Raw genomic sequence first — 6,188 nt, forward strand, 5'->3', positions numbered from 1 at the left:
CGCTCGGATGTGAAGGATGTTTGAGTAAATACATCCGCTCTGAGTGTAAAGGGTAATGAGATTAGAGGTAATCGAGCTTAGAAAACTGGCTCTGTGTGGTGATGTCGGAGCAGCATTCAAGTAAAATGTAAGGAAAGGAGAGTGATGTATGTAGGTAACCTCAGCCTCCCAGCGTCTCCTCATCGTGGCCCCGCCCAGCTTCACAGCATTTCCCAGCCTCTTGACTGCTCTACTAGACGTACGGCAGTTTCCCATGTGTCATGTTTCCAGTGGCAGCGTGGTGTTGCATGATTGGTAGGCTGAACTGCCTGTACAGTTGCAGTGACTCGTGAGCCCGAGCCTCTGAAGGGCAGGAAACGCTCTGAACTGTCAAAGTTCAGTTTTGATCATGAGCTTCTCGGAGTCTGTCGGGGTTTAAAACAACACTGGGCAAATGAACCCATGAAAAACGGATGGAAAAAGTTTTCTATATTTTATATTTATAGTCTTAACAATTCTACCAGTTTCTTTTAAGGTCTGAACACCTACTCATGCCCCCCCCCTCCCCATTTAGACTGAAGTAATGTTACAGGGCATGGGTACCTCTACTGGAGAACCAACACTAGCGTGGGTGAGGGAGAGGGAGAAGGAGATTGTGAGTTCATGTAGAAATTGTTGTTTATTGAGATGGCCTTAAACAGATAACAATTATGTCTGTTATGATGGACATGGTTGGAAAAGTGCAATCAGACGCCCCCTTGTGGAAATCATCTGTCAAAATTGTGAACAAAAATCTTGGTCATAAATGCCTCCTCACAACATGGAAGATTGGCATAGCTGAATAGTGCATAATGATGCACCTTTCCCTTTCTCACATTGTATCTCGTAAGATCAAGTCTAGACAAACTGCGCTTTAGCATACGTTCTTCACCATCTCCTTTAAGCGTGGAGGAACATCTCCAACTGCCGCCTTTAGCAGGTGGACGATGCTGACATGTTCCACCACCACGGGGCTCAGGTTTGTCATTAGCTGCAGCAATTTGGTGTCTGTCAGCACACTTGATGCCGAGGTACACCAGTCTCACGGTGATGCCCTCAGAGGCGTGTACTCGACTCGAGCATGGCCACTGGTTTGCTCAGGTCTGGTTCCGTAAAGTCCGGGATGCTCTTGGCGATCTTGTGACCCGCTACACCACCTCAGCAAGACCAAAGAGACTTCCAGCTCAGGAGTGGGTCCTGAGACTCCCAGGACCACCTGCCGTTCAGGAACTCCTGCCCTGCAGAGACCTCATGTGGATGATGAAATCTAACCGAGGGAAGATGAGGGTGCAATGTTATAATGTTTGTTTATTTATAGCATATTTGCTCCTGCAGGTTCTAGATGCCAGAGAGACATTTTAACGTGTATTAAATAACACAGTCAGCATGCTTATTTGTTAAATGCCTCCAAGAGCACTAATTTAGGATCAGGCACACTGTTCACATAACAGTAATGATTTAATATAGGATTCAAAAAGAGGCAAAAGTCCTGATCTTCGGTCAGCAGATATGCTGTAGGATATGGAATAAGCACAGATCCCACTGTGTTCTTTGCTTTTCTGCTAGGATTGCCCTGACCTTGCATTTGAGGTAGGAATCATATAGGCACTTGGAAAGGGCCTGTAGACTTGCCTGTCCTTGGTCCAGCTGGCCTGCATCCACGTGGGCTCAGCGTCTCCCACTCTGCTTGGGGAGTTTGGCCAAAACTTATAACATTAGAGAAAGAGATGACGGGAGCCTCACTGATTGATTGGCTTTTAGGCTTTCAAATTAGGGCCAGCTGTCCAGACGCAGATCAAGTCTTTTCTTGGGCTAAAGTGCAGTACCAGTATTGAATCTACATTGGGAATTCTTGTTGGTCTAGATTTAGAATTATTTTTGGTCTTGACAACTGGGCTTTAGAGCTGTGTGAGTGAGAAGAATTACTAACAATGCATTCTGTTCCTCTGCAGGCTGGTGTCCCACATAGTCCTTCCCTCAAAATTTAAAATAATACTAATTTTATCTATAAATTTCTTAAAGATTGAGAGTTTTTCATATTCATTTGGATTTTTAATATTGATGTCAACTAAAATCTTCAAGACTAAGAAGTCTCAGAGAAGAACAGTCAAGTTCCACAGTGGAAACCCCATCCATGGGCTATCTGGTCAGCTTCACTCTGTACCAAACAGCTCAAGCCTCATGGTGCTCTTGTGACTGCATCTCTGTGAACTAGTGTTCTGGTCTGCCACACATAGCATTGCCTAAGCCACCACTAACACACTTCAAATGAGAGCTGAGAACAGTCTCAATTTCACAGTGCTCTTCAACTCATCCCCAGTATGTTTTCTGCAGACATCTTAAAACGCACAACCCCAGAAACCTATTGCATCAAACGTTTCATATCAATGTCCCATGCAATTTGTTAGGAATCTGCTGTCAAAAATAAGTAAGCCAAAGCTACCCATGCTTCAGAGACCCTCGGGTAGGTCAACACTGTCATTCCTGTTCATGTGAGTACAGCCCTTTCAGGTAGTTAATAACTAAATAATCCTTGATTTTAGTAGGTTAAGTGATGTACATGAAATTAAGATTTAAGTCTTCAATTAGACCAGTAGACTTACTATAACCTTAATGTAAATGTCCCTTAAATGTATACTGTTTTTCTAGGCTTGTATATTTACAGCAAAATTCTGAGCAGTGAGACTTGACGCTGTGATATGCCCACCAAAACTCATCAGAAAGCGACAGAACTAACATTTATCAAGTTCAATTCACAGTATTTGTCACCTTTAATCTAACAGTTCTCTGAAAGAAGCCCTGAAAGTGCACTGGACACTTTAAAAATTAAATAAAAAAATTTCATGAACATTTTCTTTACCTTTTTGTTAAATGCATCGAACAAGTCAACAGTTGACATCAATCGTGTGTGTGTGTGTTAAAAATCTTGAATGATTGTCATCGGTATGAAATTATATCATAGAAAAACAGAACTCAGGGATATGTTTAATGGTGAAAGGGGGGAATTAATGCAACTCTGGACAGAAATAAATGTGACATTGCAGAAGCTAGTGGAAACGATGCCACAGCAAATGCATTCCGTAATCAAAGCTAAAGGCAGTCCAACGAAATATTATTGTGAGACTTTTTTTTTTTTTTTTTTTTTTTTTTTTTTTTTTTGGACAGGCAATGTTTATACACACACACACACAAAGTCAACAACCAGCCTCAGGAATCCCTCACCAGCCAGCCGCCAGACCAGCCCAACAGCAGTCAGGACATCAGCAGCTAGCATGTGGAGAAATATGGATGTCAAAAAATGGTGAAATTGAATGGTCTCCTTGGCCAAAGAAAGAGCCACTCCGCAGGTCTGCCAATGTGAGAAAGATGCAACCAGGGCCAACAAGGATGGCAGTTACTCACGTCCAGGACAATGAGTCTTCTTTTGAACTTTTCATTCTGGATGACATCTCAAAAAGTATTCTAGATTGCACCAATTTAAAAGGAAGGTGTTTTTTGAGAAGGTTGGAAGGACATGGACCAAACCCATTTACGTGCATACCTTGGGCTTCTTATCCTTGCTGGAGTTTTCTTAGCCAAAGGGGAATCCACAGAATCCCTGTGGGACACAGAAATTGGCAGAAAGCTAGAGAGGTCTAAATAAACATGTTTTTTTCCACCTATATGCTGATATTGAATTTTCCTTTTTTACATTTTTAATTTTTTTTTACATTGGCACATAAACGGGTTGCACTATCATTTATAAATATGATTTAAAAGGGGTAAACACTAAATATTAATCGTATATCCTGTCTTTATTGCTAGTATATGTCATAAGGAAACCATCTGGTATTTTGATTACATAAATTGTTATGGCTATATTGATTTAGAAACCCAATAATGCGGTGGGTCAAACATTGGCTGAGTAACAAAAATATGACCACCACACAAGGGATATCTACACACTATATATATATATAAATATATATATAAATAAATCACACAGTTGTTCTTTTTAATTACACCAACAATTCACAGTTACTGTTAGTTGTTTGTATTACCTTGCATCATTCACATACATGCACTCCATAGTGTTACCCAGAGGATCTGTTACCAAATACTTTACACTACATGTTTAACAAAGCACTGGATATATCATTGTGAAGTTTAGCATACAGGAAACTGCTTTCTCATGGTGGAGGGTTTGGACTCCAAACAAAGTTTATAGAACAGAACAGCCGAAGTAATCTGTATCGCATTCTCCATTCACAGAGGAGATTTACATGCAGGAGAAGAAGAGCATAGAAGAAAATGTAAATAAATAGACACACAAAAGGAAAAAGATTAAGGAATTAAACATTGGAGGAAGTACACTGATTAAAAGAAAACACATGGCTACAGTGCAAAGCCCATGGATTTTATAAAAAGCACAGGAGTTTTCAGTCTAGATTTTAAAATTGCATTGATTTGGGCACCTTAGAGATCTGAGAATAAGTTACAGCTATAATAATTACAACTTTTAAAATATGATTATTTAAAAACACTCCCCCTCTGTCCCATATTTATATCTTTTATTGCATGACACTATGAACTTGACAGTACCAGAAAGGTGTATACAAATAAAAGGTATTTTAGTATGTTGCATCATAAATCCATTATGACTCTTTGTTTTTCATTTTGGTAATCAATCTTAGAAAGTCACTTTTATGCTTTTTATTTTTACTATTTACATAAAGTATTTCCCCCTCGATTAGATGTTGATTGCTTGATCACATTACTGAATAAATGTAATCTTTCAAGCAAGCTTTCACTGACAGCTGGGCATCCTATGAGCTTTAGATAAGCAACCTTTTGACATAAGGGGGCCTAAAGCATTTTTGCTTATAGAAACGGTCAGGAGAGAAAGAAGATCGTTGGCTGTTGGTTGTTAGTGCTGTTTAGGACTACAGAGAGATAAGAAATGTTATACAAATGTGGGTAAAATTGTTATTGGTAGGGCTGCACAATAAATATTTATATTATAAAATTACTATCTCTATATATCATTACTCAAAGTATTAGCCTTTTCAACACTGAAAGTTAAACTATAGAAATGATATCTACTACAAACTATGATTTTTTTTTATAGTGTTCCGTGAGCACCCTTTTCTATAACAGACATTCATCAGAAGAGTGTTTGGTTGTTTTAGCCACGTTGCATCATGAGTTTACCAGAGCAGTTATGTTATGCTGCAACACATACCACAATTAGAATTTTTACCAATATCCTTGCAATGTGATATATTGGTTCATATTTGCCTTTAATCAGGAATGTTTTTTTAGGAGATCATCTATATACATGTATATACACATCCTGCTACTAATGATCACCAGGGGTCCTTCTGGGAGGTATTCGAGTGTCTCTTCCCCAATCTTAGCTGCAAATCAATTGCACATGCTGTTAATCTAATCGTTTCTAACAAGTGGAGCTGGTGCAATAACTGAAATTCAAGAGAATGACCATGATTAAAAATGCTGTAAGAGAATATTTTCCACTTGCTGCTACCTTTCCTGGTGACAGGGCTTCAGTTACCTCCCCATCTTGTGCCTGGTCTCGGTGTCTCTTCAGCAGCACTCACTGTCCACACCAGACTTAGTGCACCTGACACGAGGAGGAAAGACCCTGGCATCCATCCTCTTCAAACTAAATCTCATCTAAATACAGCCCCTATTTTATTCAAAATTCCTGTGGCCAAGACCTTTTCTAGACCTTTTCTATTATATTCAGGGAAGTATATATTGAGGGAAACATGATAAAATGTGATAAATGTAAAGCTCATTCCAAACTGACGCATCTTCTTTTTAGGTCCAGAGCCAGTGGTTGACTGTGTTCGTCTTGTCATTGCTGGGTGCAGGTGTATAGCTGTAGTCGTGTCTGAAAGCATTTGGCTGAGCTGGCCTGAGCTGACGGGATGGTCTCACAGGTCTTATTTTTAAACATTACCTCACATCACAGGTGCTGTCGAAACCTTCAGCTTTTTAAAAATGACCTCACATCAGAGGTGTTGTTGAAAACCTTCTGTTCAGCACTGTGATACTGGAACTATTTCAACAATATTCTAAACCAGTAGTATCTCAACCGTAACCTACTGTGCTGCCTAGGATACATTCTATAAGTAAGTGACAAAGCACTTTTGTAAGTCACTCTGGAT

This window comes from Electrophorus electricus, chromosome 24 (genome assembly GCF_013358815.1).
Source record: "Electrophorus electricus isolate fEleEle1 chromosome 24, fEleEle1.pri, whole genome shotgun sequence".
Lineage (NCBI taxonomy): Eukaryota > Metazoa > Chordata > Actinopteri > Gymnotiformes > Gymnotidae > Electrophorus > Electrophorus electricus.